General features: G+C 41.3%; 1 protein-coding gene across 15 annotated transcripts in view; it reads left to right on the top strand.

Annotated features, from left to right (window-relative positions):
- LOC119652655 (tyrosine-protein phosphatase Lar) overlaps positions 1–20268 on the top strand; it is a 994202-nt gene that overhangs the window by 365909 nt on the left and 608025 nt on the right. The window lies entirely within an intron of this gene.

The raw sequence follows: 20268 nt of genomic DNA, 5'->3' as shown, positions 1-20268 counted from the left end.
CTGTATCTATGGTAGTTGGTCTTCTATTTCACTTTGTTTTTGCACTGGCTGATGAAAACTTACGTGCATATAGATGGACTTGAATCTTAGGTAGTCGAATCCAGAAGGCAAAGAAGGTGGAAATTGCATTTAAACTTAGTTTTTGTGAAAGTCCACTGTCAAGTTGAATTTCCCAACTGATCAGTCTAGCTTGAGTGTGTGGAAGCATTGCTAGCCAACTCAAAGGAATAAGTAATGCGAATATATTTTTCTGGGGTTGCTCCATTGAAGTTGGAATTGAATAATTCCATGACCACATAAGTTCTAAGTAGTAGTAACGTCATTTTTAAGGTTTTGTGTAAAACAGGACCTTATTAGAATCGATTCAATGTCTGTCTGTCTGTCTGTCGCACTCGATTTATTCGGAAACGACCAAGGCTATTGACACAAAATTTGGTGAACAGAAGTGGTCTGCGAATCCTTTTACATACATGTGTGAAGTTTAAAGGAGGGCCTCCCAAACATGCGGAAGTGGGGTCTACATTTTTTTTACAGAATATAGCCATGTGGGGCATTGAATGAAAGAGTACAATTAGAACTTTTCGTAACTGATCTTATTTCTGATATTGGGTGAAGCATGTGGCAGTGAGGGCTCAAAATGTGTGTCCCAAGAAGTGAGACAAGTCTCACTCGCAGAATCCATCCAGCCGAAAAATCTGAAAAAAAATCACAATGGTGCAACCAAAGGAAATCTAGGTCTCCAAATACACGCTATTCGGATATCAGTTGATAATAGCGTATTTTAGAAATTTACCCGAAAAACCCTCTTTAAGTTCATGCTAGAGGTACAAAATTTGGCACCACCATAATAATGTAATGCACAATTTTGGAAAGTTTGAAAAAAATGCAATGACTAATAACAAAATTGTAGAAGATCAAAGTTTTCTATTTCACGTGAATTTATCACAATGAAATTATGATCATATAAAGTGGGCTCATATGAACGGCGGAGTTGGATAAAAAATCATTTCATCATCAATCTTAGTCTCTGCCACCTTTCTTCAATACTGGAAAGTTAAAATTTCCTTCCGTTTAGGAACATTTGTCTTTTGGCAAAACCTATTAAAATGGATAGTTAGTTTTTGCATGAAGTTGATTTACCTATAAACCGAACTACCCACAAGATAAGACAGAATTGTCTCTTTATAATCTGGGAATGTGCTTGCCAGAATAATGAAAGGGCTGTTTTGGCTATACATTGGTTTCGCTTGCCTGTATGGGTATTGCAGAGGTTTCCAAAGATTGTATTATTTTCCGGTTTTTTGTTGGGGTTTAACGTATTCACTGAAGACATTCAATCCTGTAACCTCCTCTGTACAAATATAATCAAGTTTTTTTGTGCCGAGGACGAGCACTTTACAAGATGAGGTGGTAATTTAGAGTGAATCTAGTTCTCTAGCTGTTACTCCTAAAATCGAAATCCACCTAAACCTTTATCGTGCCATACGTGATAGCAAGTATTGTCGACAATTATACCCTAAATTCACACCTGATTAGGTAGGCAAATAGCTTTGCACTTTGAAAGTATTTATCTACCCAATTAAACTAAGGAGTGCGACATCCGCGTTGAAACGCAACTCCACGTTTGAGGCCCGAAGATTTGGACATAACAACAGCCCCCATGGAACTCCCATTAAGATGCCAACTGCTAATAATCGGACTGAGAGTAAATGAACCAGGAATTCATCTCAGACTCAGGCAAATTCGGTTGCCATGGTACCAGTATACCCCCGGTGAGATTTTCTGACTGAAGCCACTTTAGATAAGCCTTCGTGCAGGCTCTTGTTTGATCGCCTATATAAGCCTCGGAGCGTTCACCTATCACGGCCAACAAACTAAAGTGAGTACAACGGTGCCAGCTCGTCGAGGTTTTACTCGGCCACTTAGTTTTAGTTTGCTCGAGAAAGCAAGTCTTCCGCACCGACACCTCAGAGTCCTAACTCTACTGAGTGTACTATAAATAACAAAACAGTATTCCACTACGAAGTCAATTTTTCCGTGGTAACTTAGAGTTTCCGCTTATTACAACATACTGTGAAAGACAGGATTTCCCGCTTATCAAGAAGGTTGGTTTTCGGCTAGTTGGTGCCGGGTATCCTATTTTGACTAGGGGAAATCCATCATAGATACGCATCTGGAATCTAGGACACGCATGCCTGACTCTTATCGACTAAAACTTAACATATTTTCTTCACACCCTCCCCGCGGGGCCACCGTTCTGGTATTCAATTCTTAGCTGTTCACGCTAAACGAGCAGCTACTGCTTTGCGTGCCGTTTATTGCAGTAGCTTCCCATCTATGTCTCCGCTATGGTTCTGCTGTTTTAGTTGTTGGTGGATCTGTTTTACCATAGCAACTACTGCGTCCATGCTGTATTTGATTGCACAATGAACTTTATCAGATTTTCCACCGTTAAACGGGTATTTAGCTCTGCTTCAAGCTTTCTCCTTGAATCTTGGGCAGGCGAAGAAAACGTGTTCTGCATTTTCGGCTGCACCTTCACACGTAGGACAATCGAGCGATTTATCTAACCGAACCTATACAGGTACTTCATGTATCTATCGTGTTCGGTTAAGAGTTGAGTCAGATCGTAACTCGTCTCCCCGTGGTTTCGCATAGTCTACATACTTATGTCTGGGATAAGCCTGAGTGTCCACCATTGTTCGCCTCTCGCTTCCTGATTCTGGTACAAATGACTGGCCTCATGGATTAGAATATCCACCGGAATCATCCCCGCAATCAGGCATGCTGCCTCATAAGATGCTGTTCGGTAGCTGCAGCGTGTTCAGAGAGCGCTTAGCCGATATGCAGCTCAAAGCTGTCTGCGATTTTCTCCGATTTTCATTGCCGACGCTCACACTGGTTCCTCGTATAAAAGGACAGAGCTAACGACTCGCGATAAAAGTAATCGTCCACTGTGTTTCAGGCCGCCTATATTTGGAAGCATCCTTGTCTGTGTTGAGCTGATAGTCCCTGCTTTCTGCCCAGTAAGCTTTAAGTGAGGTTTAAAACTCAGCTTGGAGTCGAATGTTATTCCCAGATATTTCAGCGATGACTGAGAGCTAATGACATGCGTCTGATATAAATTTCAACAGTTTTCTGTTTTCGCCGCTTTGTAAAGAGCACCAACTTCGTGTTGTGGTCGGGAAGCTCCCACTCGTGATCTTTAAGTCAAGACTTGATCGTCCCTATAGTCTCGTTTGCATATATTTCTACTTCGTCCAGGTGATTGGATGTTTGGATGTTATGACCACCGCAACAAAATCTGCGAATCCGACGACAACAGCTTGCTTAACTACTGGGAGCCATTACACATTAAGTTCCGTAGCAGAGGGCAACATACCCCTGCGGAACTCCTGCGGTTATTACATACATTTTCGACAATTCGTCCGAATCATAGAGTAGCTTCCGCTGTCGGAAGTAGTCGACGATAATATCTAATATATATTTTGGCATTTGTGCCGCGATGAGCGCTTCGATGGCATGGTTTCATCTGGCAGAATTGAACGCGTTCTTGATGTCAAGAGTCACTAGTGCGCAGTATTTCTCTTGGTCATAGGCCTTTCTGGTTAGCTCAAAAATCAGTTTGGTAGCATTAGCCGCTGATCGAGCTTTCCGGAAGCTAAACTGCCTATTTGATAAATAGGTTATAAATTACCTGCTCGAGGACTTTGCCTATTATATTCAGAAGACAGATAGGTCTATAGGATACTGGTTCACCTATTGACTTACCTGTCTTCGGGATCAGTACAAGTTTTTGTATTTTTCGTTCCAAGGGGAAGACCCTTCTTGTAGGCAGTATGTAAATACCCGCGCGAACTTGCTTGGTGCCATTCCCATTGCCAGTTTCAGTGTCTTATTGGGGATTCGATCAATGCCGGGGGCTGCGGTATCCCGGATCTTTTTCACTGCGTCCAACACTTCGTCTGTGGTTCCTGGAGGGAGATATTCGCTCATTGGTAATATTGGGAAGATTGTTGTATTGTATGTTGGGGGAACAATGTCGGAACTACCTCCCACAATAACCTAGGAGGGGACTTTTTGCCTTTTATTATCGACATAACCGACTTCTACGCTCCTCCCCATGGATCGGAGTCTGCCTCATCACAGAGTCGTATGAAGCAATAACTTTTACTTTTCGCGATGGCCCACTCCAACTTTTTGCGTGCCTGTTTATATTCTAGGTACCTTTGTTCATACTATGGCGTTGACTCCGCCTGCTGGCCTTCAAGCATTCCGTACGACACTTCGCTATTTCAGCGTTCCACCAATGGTTAGGGCTGCGCTTCCGAGAGTGTGCACGTCTTGACATGGAAGCGTCACATGCTCGGTATTCCTGTTGGGACAGCTGGGATGCTTTTACTATGGTCCATCCAGTAAACTCAGTGTTCCACTGCAATGCCTCCAGAAACGTATCCTCATCAAGTGCTCTTGATGACCAACCTGTTTCTGGTTTCTTCAGGTGACGATTTATTGTTCTGGGTCCCTTACCAATAGCCTGGTGGTCGCTATGCGTCTATTCTTCGCTAACATGCCAGTGTAGACACTTGACCAGTGAATCACTTACGAAACTCAGATCTATGACGATAATCCCTTGAATTTAATATAACTTGATTGAAAATTGAATGATTGGAGTTAGTCTCCCTTTCGATTTTTTATTCTGACGAGTTCTTCCCCTAAAAAATTGTGCGAAATATGCTAGATAGAGTGTAGAGCGCTTTTGAAATGAGTCTTCTTGATGTTGATGTTAATGATTTGAGCCATTTCATCAACTTGGAGTCAAAGTCAAAAGAATAGAGATTAGGTCCTGCACCAAGCATTTAGTTCTGAAGTAATTGAATTACTCCATTATACTTCTCCTTACATTACTTTCCCCGTCTGCCCTTTAAAGCGACATAAACATCAAACGATCCGATAACCCCTAAGAAGCCCTTTCAGACTCATCGCTAAAGATAATTGCAATTACTTATTCCAATAAGATTCCCTCCTGCAGAAGGTCGATTCCCTCTTGCCATACATACGGGCCATCATCCGGATTTTCCTTTTATTAATTTCTTGATATTAAACTTAAAGGATACGAGCGGGAAAACTGCAGGTCTAACAAAAGGAAAAAAATGGTCGACGAAGACGTCAACTACATGAATTCTCAATCACGCCTCCTGAAATCTCAGGATGACTCTTCACAGCTATCCGTTTTACGCTATCATAACAAGATGTTAAAGCTTTTAGCATTTTACTTTACGTCCGCTATATGACATCTTCGTCAACATCGCCATCATCGTCGTCGTCCTGTCTGCACCCTATCGTCGTGCCAAAGTCTGAGATTATGTATTCCTCCAGATACAATACCATGAAGCGTGAGGACTGTTATGCATAATATATATGCGCCTTGTGTATACATAGACAAGTGTATCTGAGAGGGAGCAATCATTTCACTGCCTCCGCTTGATACTTTAGTCCTCACGTAGGCCAGATTAATGTTTTCTTGGAATGAAATGAACGGAGAAAACTTAACTACGAGGACTATCCAGGACTAGCCATTCTTGCCTGCATGCATTACAAAAATGTTGGTTGCGGGAGAAAATAGCGAACGGTATCGTCCCTTAACACTCAGTCAAGATAGAAAAAAAATGAACGAACGAACATTGGAGAAATCTTTCTTCATTCTCACGATATGGAGTCAGTTGAGTGTCTTAAGGGATATAATCCAAAAGGAAAATTCGAGTGAAATCGAGTCCGTAAAGAAATAAAAAGCACTAAAAACAGCACAGCATGCGGGTTAGAAAAAATAGGAAAAACTTCAGATGAGATTTTTCTTATTCGATGCTCGCGAGCTGTATGTCACCGGATTTTTATTGTAATGACTGCAGTAAGACTTTGAAGATTTCGTTGATAGCAATTTTTATCCTGTTGACTGGTGTAGGGGTGAGAAAGGGTCGTAGGAAGATGTCTTGTATTTCCATAGAGTTTATAAATGCTTGGTTGACTTCAGAAATTATGAAAAGTGAGCTCTTCTAGGAAAAGCAATGTTGAGTTCTGTTTTAATTGAGCAAGTTACGCCAGGGAGAATGGATCAGGTTCAAAACATAACCCCAACGGACCAAGCCTTGAATATAATTGTCAGAAATGTTGGATTTTTTTTTAATATAAAAAGTTTGTTATCTATTATAACAGATTCAGATTCTATTCTCCATTTGAAGGTAAAGTAGGCAATTTAGGATGAATTGTGTGGAAAAGAGCGGGTTGACTGGAATTCGTAGAAATTATCTTAACATAAATTCATAACTGATGAGCCATCTAGAGAATATTTAAATCGTACAAAATCAACCCACTTGAACAAAATAGAGATCCTTACAGTCTACTTAGTCTACTACATAATTAATGGGCGTTACACCCCTTAGACTAACTTGAAAGCAGTTGCTTAGGACCAAGATGATTATATACAGGAGGAGCAAATCGAGTTTCTAGGCGGTACGAATGTCATTGCAAATACTCGGGTCAAGTACGATATAGCTAACTGATTGATTGAAGAACGTCGAATATGTGCAATGATTTTGTTCCACCATACAAATTCAAGCAATGCACTGGGAAATGAATCTTCTGTAGGCAGTCTTCTTGTTTCGGACAGTCTCTGCAGTTGCTGTTGTGTTATTTATACTGTGACGAGGTTCAACTAACCGTTACCTTTCTTCTTCTTCTCTTTTGGCATTTGTCAGGTCATCCTTAGTTAGCGAGTTACCATTATCGTGGATAACATAGTCTTACCATCAAACGTCCTTATTCCGCACGTTTTACCCGTAACCCATCCTGACGTGATCATACCACATTTTGACCAGCTACTCGAGATCGGCTTTGTTGCGATACGATAAAAGAATCTCACTTACCTAGACAAATGTTGAGAGCTCCAGACTTTGGAATTCGCGTTAGAACTTTCACCAAAATAATTAAGAGGGCGGTGAAGATGGGCGTTATATATTATACACTATGAGCTTTGCTTTTTGGATGGAGGAGTTTAATTCACCATACTTGGGCACTAGGTGTTATCGCGGTGTGCAGTAGAGGAAATCGCGTGATCGACTGTTAAACGTCTTTCATGAATTCAGGAAGATGGTGCAGGAAGGGCGGTCTTCCTCCGTGAGCAGTAGCTTGGCTTATATCGGATGAGAAATGCTATAGTTCTTGATTAACTTGGATTGATTGGTAGCAATTTTAATATATTTTCAAATGCGCTCACCCCTATTGCATATATTTTTCGCCTATTTACAAGGTTATTTTGTGTGAGATCATTATATTTTTACTTAATTCAGATGACATATTGCACATTTTAAGAATACCTGTAATAGCATGTACCGTATCCTACCACACACCCAGGTTGAGATAGATCAGAAATCATAGTAAGCGAGATTTCGGAGTTCAGAATAGTTATCGTTAGGTTGAAATCTGAGACTTTGAAAACGCCTTTTCTGCGAAACCAAAAGATGCTTTCATGGATTCCTTATCATAAGATTGGGTGGTTTATTGCCAGACATTTATTCTATAACTTTCAAACAAAATTTTATTAACAAATAATTAAAACAAGTCGGGAAACCGGAAGCTGGACGCTTCAGGTACGAAAGGTTTTGTGTATTTCTTAGTACGTAGCACGTAATATATCCATATATTATGTGAGAGTATCCACTTTTGGGTGATATTGACATTCATAGTCTTCAATTTTCAAAGAAGGAACAAATTTGAGGTATTAGAGCTTTGTTAGTAATAGTGTGATTTCCACCAAATTTGGTAAGATCATGCTTTATATTATAGCCTATATCACCGCACTCATGGTACTAGGATGAACTTAAGGGGGGTTTCTAACCAATTACAGAAAATTGTAGTAATATACTATTATTAATTTTATTTAAACAGATATCGGCACGGAAGGTATTTCGGAGCCCAGGCACCATATAGTGGCAGCCTCCTGATTTTTTTCAGATTTTTCGGTTTGGTAGTTTCTGAGAATGGCCCCCTTGAAGAAGTGATCACTTTCAACCCCCCGCGCTCCCCATCCTTCCAACGAATGTCAAAACGGCTTTCAAAAGTACGAGACCTTTAATTTGATACCCCATATGACTATATTTCATGAAAAAAAAATTTTACACCCTCCTTTTGCATGTATGGGGACCCCCCCTTAAATTCGACGTGAATGGATGTAATTCACTGTATGCGTTAGCGTTCACAGTTCCCACCTTTCTACCAAATTTGGTGTCAATCGCTATAACCGTCGCCGAGAAAAATGCGTGTGACGGACAGACAGACAGACAGGCAGACAGTAAACCGATTTTAATAAGGTTTTGTGTTTACACAAAACCTTAAAAATTGACTACTTTCGTTTACAGACTTCACACCCCTCTATGCCCATGTTGAAAGTGGTAAGAAAATGCGGGAATATTTTGCAAAGAACTTCTTTGATCTCTTATCGACATTCGAGTAATCTGTAATCAAGAAATCTAACTAAATATTTACCTTACTCTTATGAAATTTTTCTGTCCTCCCTAATCGTTATTACTGTGAATTTTAATCGATGTCACACTTACCTATCCAATGAGAATCTCGTTCGTATCCATGACGCCATGAAGGTCGGACTGTAAACTATTTTAAGTAACCCACTCGCCTGGCGAAGCCAAACTTCTCTGATTTGCTTCTTCTGTTCTAAACTGGTGAATCGGGACTTCGGTGCATGTTCAGTCTTAATGATCTGCGATTTTAAATTTCTTCCTCTAAGGTTTTGAAGTCTTCCACTGGGCCTGTGATTATATAACTTTATAACCAACTTCTATTTCTTTAAAGAAAGTAAGAACTCTAGTCCCAACAATGATTGAGACATTCAAAAGCAACTATTGCCGTGTCCAGTCTTCAAACTTAGGAAATTAGGCCGAGATCACAGAGCTGACGTCTCTGCCATCTCTTTTTTGCTTTTAATCTACTTAGTAATAAAAATCGTCATGCACAACTTCTTCAGTCTTTGTCCCGTTCACAAGCGGGGTCGGCTCGTCGTGATCCGTTTCGCCACTTTATTCTATCAAACGCAATTGCGAGGGTTTGAAAACCTCATCCAGCGTATCAAGCCACCGTTGTTTCGCCCGGCCTTTTGGTCGTTTACCATCGACTTCGATGTTCAGACCAATCTTGGCAAGTGACTTCTCGTTAGCGCAAATTACGTGACCATACCGTCGAAACATGTCACGCCACTAATCCAACGCAATATTTTCGTCGCCATCACCGCAAGACGCCGTTCATTGTCTTTTATAGTCGGCTAACACTCCGAACCGTAGAGAGCGACAAGACGGGCGACATTCCGATAAATTTTAGATTTGAGATGTTCGTTGGTACGTCGATCACAAAGAACTCCAGTTGTAGAACGCCACTTCGCCCAGGTTCCGTTAATGCGTGAAGCAATTTCATACCGCAATTCTCCATCGGATGATAGCATTGACCCGAGATATTTAAATCGCTCAGTTCTGGCCAGGTTACTGCCACTGACAGTGATTGTGCTTGTTTCATGGAGATCGATCGTCAAAAACTCAGTTTTATTCAGATTTACTTTGAGACTGTGTTGCATAAGGCGATCATTCCATTTTTGGACAAGTTGCTCGAGGCCATTTTTGCTATTAGACAGGAAAACATCATTTGCATAAAGCAGTGTATAAGGCACTGGACATTGGATGTCTCGTGTGACGGTGTCTATAACAAGAACAAATTGAGAGGGCGCTTCCTTGATGAACACCAATAGAAACACGAAGTGGTTTTGATACACCCGCCACACTTCGAACTTTACTTTTCGGATCGTGGTAGAACCATTGAATCCAACGCACGAGTTCTTCTGGCACTAAGTATTGTTGTAAAGCATACCAGATGAGTTCGTGTGGCAGACGGTCAAACGCTTTCTCCAGATCCAGAAATGCAATGTGCAGACAGTGTTTCTCCTGGAGTAACCGCGCAGCGTGTATTGCGTCAGTAGTTCCGCAGTTCTTGGGAAATCCGGCTTGATTGACCGTTATTTCAACGATTTCGCGAATACGGTTATCAAGAATGCGTTCAAAAGATCTTCATGGTATGGGAAGGTAACCGAATCGGACGTTAATTTCACTCTGCTGGACTACCTTTTTTTTCTCATATTAGAATTAGGGTGCTTTCTTACCAGTCAGATGGTGTTCTACCTTCCTGAACAACCCGAATAAAGAATTCACTGAGCCACAATGTTGGGTCCCAGCTCTTCGCTTTCCAGAGCTCAGACGCGATGTCGATAGGTCCTGTTGCTTTCCCCGATTTCGTTCGCTTTATTGCTTCCTGGACTCCAGTTGTGCTGGCAGTTGGAATTGGCCCAAATGTCGGGAATGTCGGGTTTGGCATTCTTTGTCAATTGGCGATCGTTTTATCCTCGAGGAACTAGTTGTAGAGGCGTTTCTTGTTACGAACCTTCATTTCAATATCGCCATTCCAAAGCGATTATATCAGGGGCTAGTCCTGAAAGAGTTCGACCTCAACTTTTTCGGTTTGATATATTGTTCGTATGTGCCCCTTGGTCTCTCTCTGTCAGGATCTCCTATTTGTCACGCCGAAATCTGGATGTTACATATTTGGTGTTAGCTTGGTCATCAGAGCAAATCGGCGGATCTCGCAGTATCTATACCCGCATGAGTTCCATTGTAGGATACTGGAAGAGTTCAGTTTTTTTCGGATCATAATTCAATAGATTTTAGTCATTAATTGCACAATACCTTGATACCCCGTATGAGCAGATCTTTTTGAAATTTTCGATTTCGACCGATTAGGGTATTGAGACAGTTTGACAGTTTGATTTATTTGGTCTATATGGTAGGAAACAGATGGGGATAAAAACGCTAGAAGTGGAAATAGGAGGATCAGGTCGATCATCCTGAGTGGCCAACAACGACCTAGAGGGCAGAGCTATTCCAGAAACCGAAAAAAATTGGCTAAGTTGACCGTGAAAGTCCGCTCGCAAAGATTGAAGATCCATCAAAGTGCTCGTCGACACGTTCTTGCACGCCTCTGCTAGCCAGGCTCGGGAATGTGGGGGGTCCTTTGAGCGCTTTGATTCCTCACGCTTCAATCTTTGCGGACGGACCTTCACGGTCAACTTAGCCAATTTGTTTAGGTTTTTGGGATAGCTCTGCCCTCTAGGTCGTTGTCGGCCACTTAGGATGATCGACCTGATCCTCCTATATCCACTCTTAACATTACAAAAGTTAGAGAGGATACTTCCAAAGTGCTTGGGAAACCGTCGATTTCAGAGTCCCTTGAAAGCATTCATTTGTGCGCACTTGACACTCCACAGTTTAATTAAAAGGGTAATTAGAAATGTCATTTACCACTCGGACAAATCCCTTTCCTCTTCAGTGTGTTCCATTTTATCCCACTCTAGCACTTACCGTTTTCAAACTGAACTGAATTAGAGGATGACCATCAACACCCATATTTTCAATACCAATTCCAAAGAATTTCAGTTAACATTCAATTGTTGCAAATCCCTTCTTCGAATTGGTACCCCCCATCGAATATAACTTTTCCACTAAATTTCATTCATTATCCATTAGTTCCCATAGTTGACACACATAAGCCAAACAATTTCGAATCCCCTAAAAATCGAACCAGGACTTCCTTTCATCACCAAACCACTCTTTTACCACTTTTGTCGTTTTCAATCCATTATTTTACGATATTATAGCGACCTTTTAGCCCCCATGCTGCGTTGATTGTTGTTGGTTCCTTTTTTTGTGTCGCAACCCCTTGGTCTCTCGGCTTCGCCACTTCTTGTTTGGATTGCATGTGACGAGCTAAATTGAGTGCACACAATAACAACAATAGCAACAGAAAGCGTGTTCGGGATTTTTGTTTGAGCTTTAGAAAAGTTTACATTTTTCCGGCACAACAAAACACAAAGTTTCGTTGATAGTAAAGGGGTTGCTTGTGTGTTTTTTTCTGTTTTTGTTGTTGCTTGTTAGTTTTCTCTCACTATGGATTATGTTAGGTTTGTTGTTGTTGCCCCGGTCCCAGCTCCAATCTCAATTGTTACTATCATCCCTTAAGCCAGAAGCTATAAAGTATAGTCTATTTTAGAACTACAGCAGCTTCACCACTTTGTTACTTAGTTTTTCCCGTTTGTTTGCTTGTTTGGTAGCTCTCGACGAGTCGTATTTTTCGGCAGTTGTGTTTAGAGTATATTGAGGATAAATTGGGTGTGAATAGGTTGGTGTTACCGTCAGCCTTGGCCTGAGTTGTGTCCTTATAAGCTGTTCGTAGCTTCTGCTAGCCAGGAGCCTTTTTCTGCAGAGGCAGTCGTCGGTGCAATTTGTTCAAGTTTCCAACCACTTCGTTTTGTTGCCATGCAGTCTTCTTTCGCAGTTGATAACCCTCAAAATTGATAAAACTTGGGAATCTCCCTTGAATTGGAGTATCCCGTGAACGGTTGTAGCTTTCGTGAAAAAGTTCAGAGTTCTATTATCCTCGGATATGCTTGAGGCACGCGGAAGCAGCACGACTCCGCACTGTTGGAACTAAATAGAAAAGTGCTGATTTAAAGTACTTCTGAACTCCACCTCACCAACTAAATTTAGAACACAATAAATAATAGTGTGCTTTTATGAAGCTATTTGTCTGTCTGTTTGTCTGCCCATTTAGCCGAGTTCCATTTTTTCGAGGCGGTTGGAATTTCAACGGAGCCGCCATGATAAAGAAATGGGAGCACTTTTTTGTGGATAGGAGGATAGAAATTAAGTGCATGGAACGAACGCTCGCTTCTGTGGATGACTTGAAATTATATTGAAAGCGCCTACGTTGGTTTTACTGAATGTAGTTGGCTTCCTTACCATCAAACTTACATAACCCAAAGTAGTATCTTTTGCTACTATTATTTGATATTTAAAGGCCACTCTTTCAATTTAGGCAACATAATGTGTACTGGATGGTAAAGCTGAGATATTTTTGATGCAGTGAAAATTATTTTCAACCTTAGTTCTCTGTATAAAGATAGAGGTATAATGCCCTTCAACGAGTGTTTGAAGAGCCGCAGGATATTATAATGCCGGTGATTCGCGTGGATCTGGACGCAACTGAACCTAGTGCCAGAGTTCTTCGGGTACTAAATGCTGTCTTAGAGCATACCAGATAGATTCGTGTGGAACACGGTCAGACGCTTTCTCTGGCTCCAGAAATACAATGGAAAGAGGGCGATGCTTCTCACAGCCTTTCTCCATGAGTAACTGTCCAGCGTGAATTGCGTTGGTTGTTTCGTAGTTCTTGACAAACACGTCCTGATTCATGGGTATCTGAACGATGTCGCGAATACGGTTGTGAAAAATGCGTTCAAAAATCTTCACGATATGGGCCAGCAACTAGATTGGACTTTAATTTGAACATTGGACTGGACTACCTTTATTTTTCCATATTGGAACTGTGGTGTTTTCTTGCCAGTGAAATTGTGTTCTAACTTCCTGAAAAACCCGACTTAGGAACTCACTGAACCACAGAGGATTAAATCATCATCATCATCAACGGTGCAACAACCGGTATTTGGTCTAGGTCCGCATAACTAAGGAACTACAAACATCTCGCTTTTGCGCCGAGGTCCACCAATCAATTTCATATTCCTAAAATCTGTCTGGCGTCCTACGCCATTGCTCCATCTCAGGCAGGGTCTGCCTCGTCTTCTCTTTCTACCATAGATATTCCTCTTATAGACTTTCTGGGCTGGATCCATTCCATTTGTGCAATTACATTATTTCACGGTTTTTGCAATCCCTTCAACATGCAAGTACTGCAAGGGGAACTGGGACTCTGCGAAAGCGGTTGTTATTAATGTAAACATGAAAGCTGCCATATTGTCCTTTGAGACCTTCAAAGCACCTGGCATGGATGGCATTTATCCAGCAATGCTAAAGGGGGTATGGAATACTTAGAGCGATTGGTAAGAAATATTCTAGCAAGTGTTGCATTGAGCTATGTGCCTACTTCTTGGCAGAAGGTTAAGGTAGTCTTCATATCGAAGCCTGGGAAGGATGACTATTCTAATCCAAAGAACTTCAGACAGATCAGCTTGACTTCATTCTTGCTTAAACGTTTGGAAGGACTGGTTAAGTGTCACATTTGTGGAAACGGGCTTAGGTCGCACCCAATTAATGAAAACCAACATGCTTACCAAGTCCTGTGAGTCTGCACTTAATTTTTTGGTTTCAAAGATATAGGATGCAACTCTGAAGGGTGAGTACGTCAAGAGGGTGTTCGTGGACATTGAAGGGGCGTTTAATTGTAGGCCTTTTCAAAAACTTTGTTACGCCGCCGAAGCGCATGGTGTTGATGATGCTTTAATTAAGTGGATCCATGCTATGCTAACGCAGAGATTGCTGTGTGCTGAAGTGGGTCTCCATCGCTACCTAACAGTAGAAACAACGAAAGGCTGCCCCCAAGGAGTTGTGCTAGCGTCACTTTTGTGGAGTATGCTGATCGACTCACTACTATGCGAATGTCAATACACGCTCAAGCTTATGCTGATGGCGTGGCTGTGCTTGCTGTTGATCGGGATTTTGAAACGATGTGTAGAAATCTACAACGTGCCATTGATCTGATAGCCGGTTGGTGCGCCTGTCATGGTCTTTCGGATAATCCAAATGAAATCACAATGGTATTATTTACAAAAAGGAGAAAAACCCTTCAACTCTGCGAAAAAGTGAAATATCTGGGAGTCCCTCTACATAAAAACCTTCTCTGGAGCAAACATGTAGAGATAAAGTTGAAACGAGCTCTCACGGCTTATGGGCTGTACAGACGGACCTTTGCCTCGACATGGGGACTCAGGCCTTATGTGATAATGTGGATATACGTTACTGACATTAGGCCGATGTTCGCTTATGCATCCATAGTGTCGTTGGTTAAAGTGAGACAAAAAGGTTTTCATTGTAAATTACCCACCCTCCAAAAAAGTATGTGTCTGAGTATTACCGATGAGCACGACATCCGGCAGAACTCTAAATGCGTTACTCAATTTGCAGCCTGTGGATATATTTGTTCAAAGCACTGCAATGAGAGCAGCTCATAGACTAATTCAATTAGATCTATGGAGAAACAACGGACGTAGGAGACCCAGAGCATTGGAAGAGTTACTGGGAGTACTGATTTCAGTTTTTACAATGTCTTCCGATTCTCGGGTCCCCATACATCTGTTTGGTAGAAGTTATTAAGTTACTCTGAAATGTATAGAAAACTGTGAAGTTCCAGAGGAATGCTTGGCGGGATAAACAAAAACAGAACAGGGCTCTGGAACCGGAGTCTGCTTCTCGAATAACGAGAAGTGGGCTTTTCCTTTGGGACAATATACAACGGCTTTTCAAGTCGAAGGATATGCGATTCTAAGGGCGGCAAACTGGGTGATTGACGAGCGATTTAATGGCAGGATCATCGCAATCTGCAGTGATAACCAGACTGCAGGGCGTTGAGTAGTCCTTTGATCACCTCGAAAGTCGTTCGCCAGTGCAGAAACCGTTTGAACTCTATCTTTAGGTTTAATACTGTGGAACTACTCCGGGTACCTGATCATTGTGGCGTAGAGGCAAACGAAATCTCAGATGCTTTAGCCTCCCCATGCCAGAACCGGAAACAGCAATTGGAATATCATTAGCATTGGCTAAGGTTGCCTTTACAAACTGGCAAAAAGCTTCCCACAATAATTGGGGGCAGAGTCTAATCGCTGCCAGACACAGCAAACTTTTCATGCCAGAACCGAACATACATACCGCAAAGTTTATCCTGTCGAAAAGCAGAAGGGCTTTCAGGAGTATTGCAGGCATTCTGACTGGCCATAATTCACTAGCTGGATATATGTTCAGAATAAGAATTATTCAAGATGATACGTGTCCCTTCTGTAACGAGGAAGCGCCACGCCTGTGGACGCATCAGATATCAGATCTTCGGTATCGATGTTCTTCAGTTGTGACAGGTAGTATCACATCCACTAACAGAAATCCTGCGATACGTTAACGAATCCGAGATATTTCATTAGATAGCCACCACGGCCTGAGTGCTCAGAAGCTATAGCTTCTCCCCCACCACGCATGCATACAATGCTCCACAACAAACTGTTAACAGCAAACGAGAATATAACAAGTCGGAATACCGGAAGCTCGTGCTTCGGGTATAAAGGTTTTGTGTTCATCTTATCTAAGAAATTTCAACGCACATTTTTCTACCCCTATACAGCTACAAAACTACGAGACATACGTACATATTACAGCCGTAGATGTTACGCTCACCCTAAACAAACAAACTGCCTATTTTCGAATACTGTACACATATAGGCACATATATAAATTGATCGTACCAATATTTCCGATTTACTTCTTATATCTATCTGAATTAGGCACTACCCGCAAAGTCCATTAGCACGCATATACTACATACCTATATACACACATGTCTCGTTGGAATAATTGATATTTATATACAAATCACTAAAAAACTAAAACAAAATAATCCTTCTCCACCCAATTCATACGAACTTACTTCGTTGTGGTATTGACGAATTGATATGTGATGATGACGTCGTGCAGGTTGTAGAGTGCAAGAAATTCACAAAAAATTGTAAAGTTTTACCCTCTATAACTTTGGTCATAATAGTAGGATTTTCTTCAAACTTGACCAAGTTGTACATTATGTTCTTCATTATATGCATACCAAATTTTGTACTTCTGGGATGAACATAAGGGGGGTGCCGGGTAAATTTCTAAAATGTGGAAATATACTATTATTAACTTTATTTGTGCAGATATCGGAACCGGATATATTTTGAGGCCTAGATTTCGTAGAGATGCACTACTGAGATTTTTTTCAGATTTTTCGGTTGGATAGGTTCTGAGAACGAGACCTGTTACACTTTTTGGGGGTCATATTTTGAGCCCTAACTCCCCTATGTTTCACCCAATATCAAATATTGAACTAGTTTCGAAAAGTACTAATTGAGGCCTTTCATTTGATACCCCACATGGCTACATTTTATGAAAAAAAATGTTGCACCCTCCTTTCATATGTATGGGGAGCCCCCCCTTAAACTTAACACAAAATGGCGTCAGTTGCTGCATGTAAAGGGAACGGCAGATCACATACTTCTACTAATTTTCGTGACAATCGGTTCAGCCGTTTCCGAATAAATCGGCTGTGACAGACAGACAGACAGACAGACAGACAGACAGACAGACAGACAGACGGACAGACAGACATCGAATCGATTCTAATAAGGTTTTGTTTCACACAAAACCTTAAAAACGGCCCACCTGGAATATTTTTCCAAAACAACTCAGCTAAAAGGGAATGTTGATTGAGATCCAAAAATGGGTACTTTGTCTGCTATATTGAGTTAGTCCACCTTTAGGATTTGAGCTGAGAGGTTTTCATGTACTACCTTGCCTTCGTTCACTAGAATCCTTACCTTCGTTCAGTAGAATCGGCAATTATTTACTCCTGGCAAGCACACAAACGTAAAACTGTGGAGACTATCACCAATCGAATGCGCTAGTTCCCAGATAGATCAGGTAGGATTTAGCATGGTAGAATAACTCCAACTATACTCTATTTATCTCTTTCCCTGATCTCAGCATTTTATTTTTGTTTTACTGAGGATAGTACAGAGTACGTTGCCTCAAACTCTCCTCCTTTACCTGGGCTTGGGACCAGCATACATGTACTACCTTGCCTTCGTTCACTAAAATCCTTATCTTCGTTCAGTAGAATCGGCAATTATTTACTCCCGGCAAGCACACAAACGTATCAACGAACGTCTCAAATCTAAAATTTACCGCAATGTCGTCCGTCCATTCGCTCTCTATGGTTCTGAGTGTTGGCCGACCATAAAAGACAATGAACGGCGTCTCGCGGTAATGGAGACGAAGATGCTACGTTGGACTAGTGGCGTCACACGTTTAGATCACATCCGAAATGAGAATATCCGCGATCGTTATGGGGTTGCACCGATCGTGGAAAAGTTGCGAGAGAGGCGTCTTCGATGGTATGGTCACGCAATTCGTGCAAACGAGAATTCACTTGCCAAGATTGGTCTGAACATCGAAGTCGATGGTAAACGACCAAAAGGCAGACCTAAGCAACGGTGGCTTGATACGCTGGATGGGGATTTGAAAGCCTCGAGATTGCACCCAGATCAGGCATTCGATAGAGCCAAATGGCGAAGCCGATCACGACGAGCCAACCCCGCTTGTGAACGGGACAAAGGCTGAAGAAAAAGAAGAAGAAGATTTCAAGAAAGTTTTGGCGTTGAGCAAAATTGCTAGGATTTCTGCCATAGCTTACATTTCGCATCCTTGACATTGACTTTTTCATATCAGCTTGTACCCGCACGTATCTTTGGTACTAAAGGAATTAGTTGCTCTTGTTTGCTTATTTCTAAACAGGGGTTTCAAGCTTCAGTGCCGCCACGCTTTATGCATAGAATTTCTGCGAAAAGCAGATTTTTTTCAACTATCAACTGTCAGATTTGTACCAGCAATATTAACAAGGTCTGGTTGGCTATTAACCAGGGAAGGTTTCGGTTTGTTGCACATGGTCTTCTTTGTACTTCAAGTGGAGTGAAACAGTGATGTTTTGCACACTTTGTTAGGTCCCAATTCCAAATGAACAAAATTTCATAGAAGTATCCGGATTTGATTTTGGGACGGTAATCCTGTGAAGGATTTGAAGAATCTGAGATTACCTTTTCTTGGGGAGCTGAATTTCGAATGCGAAGAGTTAACCTGAAGAAGTCCCGTTTAAAAGAGCTGATATTGAAATGACCAGTTATCAGGACAGTAATTAGGCTTGCTTTCTAGAGAGGGATCAAGTTTTAAAATAACCTGTTTGAACATCCTGCTGGCATTGAAAAAAGAAAAATATCTAGATTCTATTTGGAGCTTAGGATCATGGTTCTATTTGCGGGAAAGTAACGTTCTTGGTGATTGTGATCGTTGCACCACCAAATTCATCAGCCCTAGGTTTCATTATCATATTGGACCCATATGAATAACATATTTAAAAGGAGAACAGAAAGACGAAGACTGGTTGGGGAACCCCGAAAGTGCTGCACATCACTGCTCGGAAGTCGAATTTGTATGGCGCGATCAGCGGATCTCGGTGGCTGGGGAAAGGTCACCGTGAAGAGCAATGCCAATTGTTGTTTCACTCGTGTTCAAAAATAATTCCAGGAATGACCTGTTGTTGGAATTCCGGTCATAAGTCAAAATGAAATGGGGCTCGATCAATGAATCATGATGGCTGGCGAAATGTCATTGTGATGGTCAAGGTTCAGAATAGGCTGTAGAACCTTGACGACAACGACGATTGCTGTTTCACTCGAGTTCGAAAATAATTCCAGGAATGACTTGTTTTTAGGATTCCCACCATTAATCAAAATAGAACGGGACTTGCTTAAATTTGGAGAAAGTCGTCTCATGTTTTTGCGATCCCGATTCTTTTTATTCTTCCTTTAACGACTGTAACTGGCATAATTATTTCACTGTCTGATTTGTGGGCCTTAAAATTGTATTTTTTTTCTACAGGAATCAAATATTTGCCCATGTTGAAATGAAAAACGTTAAATGCACTTTGTGGTATTGAAAATTTTCTGATTTTCTCTGCCATTTCATAACCAGCCTTTCTTCATATTTCAGTTGAATTCCAACAAAATGCTTTCAATTTGTGGCAAAATCTGTTGATTTCTTGACTACTTGGTTGAATTCCTTGTACTCCTTTGCGCTGATAACGTCAGATCTAAATATCTAAGTGGTTTCCCCAACCAAAGACTATGCCACTTACTTTGCTTTCGATCCACCCCTAGGAAACATTCTGTAAATTTACTCATCTCTCATTTCACAGTTCACAAGAACATCTCCAGAAAATCTCTCAAAAACGCGAAAATAGAGATACATATATTTCGTAGGGAGGACTTTCACCATCAAAAAAGGGAAAAGGTATTATGCTCGTATACAAAGATATCCTTTAGCATTTCTGTTTGTTTTCGAGATAAGCTGTGACAGGCTAACACTTCACGTGTAAAGCCTATAATGTTCAAACAATGTGCTATGAAAAATCTTTACTGTTCGCGCCGGATGACACCCGAACCGATGGGATGAGGGTGTTGAAAAAGCGGTTCTAAAATATCTGCGGAGGGAAAAAAAATAAGATATATGTAAACTGAAA

This window comes from Hermetia illucens, chromosome 3, assembly GCF_905115235.1.
Source record: "Hermetia illucens chromosome 3, iHerIll2.2.curated.20191125, whole genome shotgun sequence".
Taxonomy (NCBI): Eukaryota; Metazoa; Arthropoda; class Insecta; order Diptera; family Stratiomyidae; genus Hermetia; species Hermetia illucens.
Note: the sequence above shows the minus strand (reverse complement) of the source record. Positions and strands in the feature narration are given on the sequence as shown.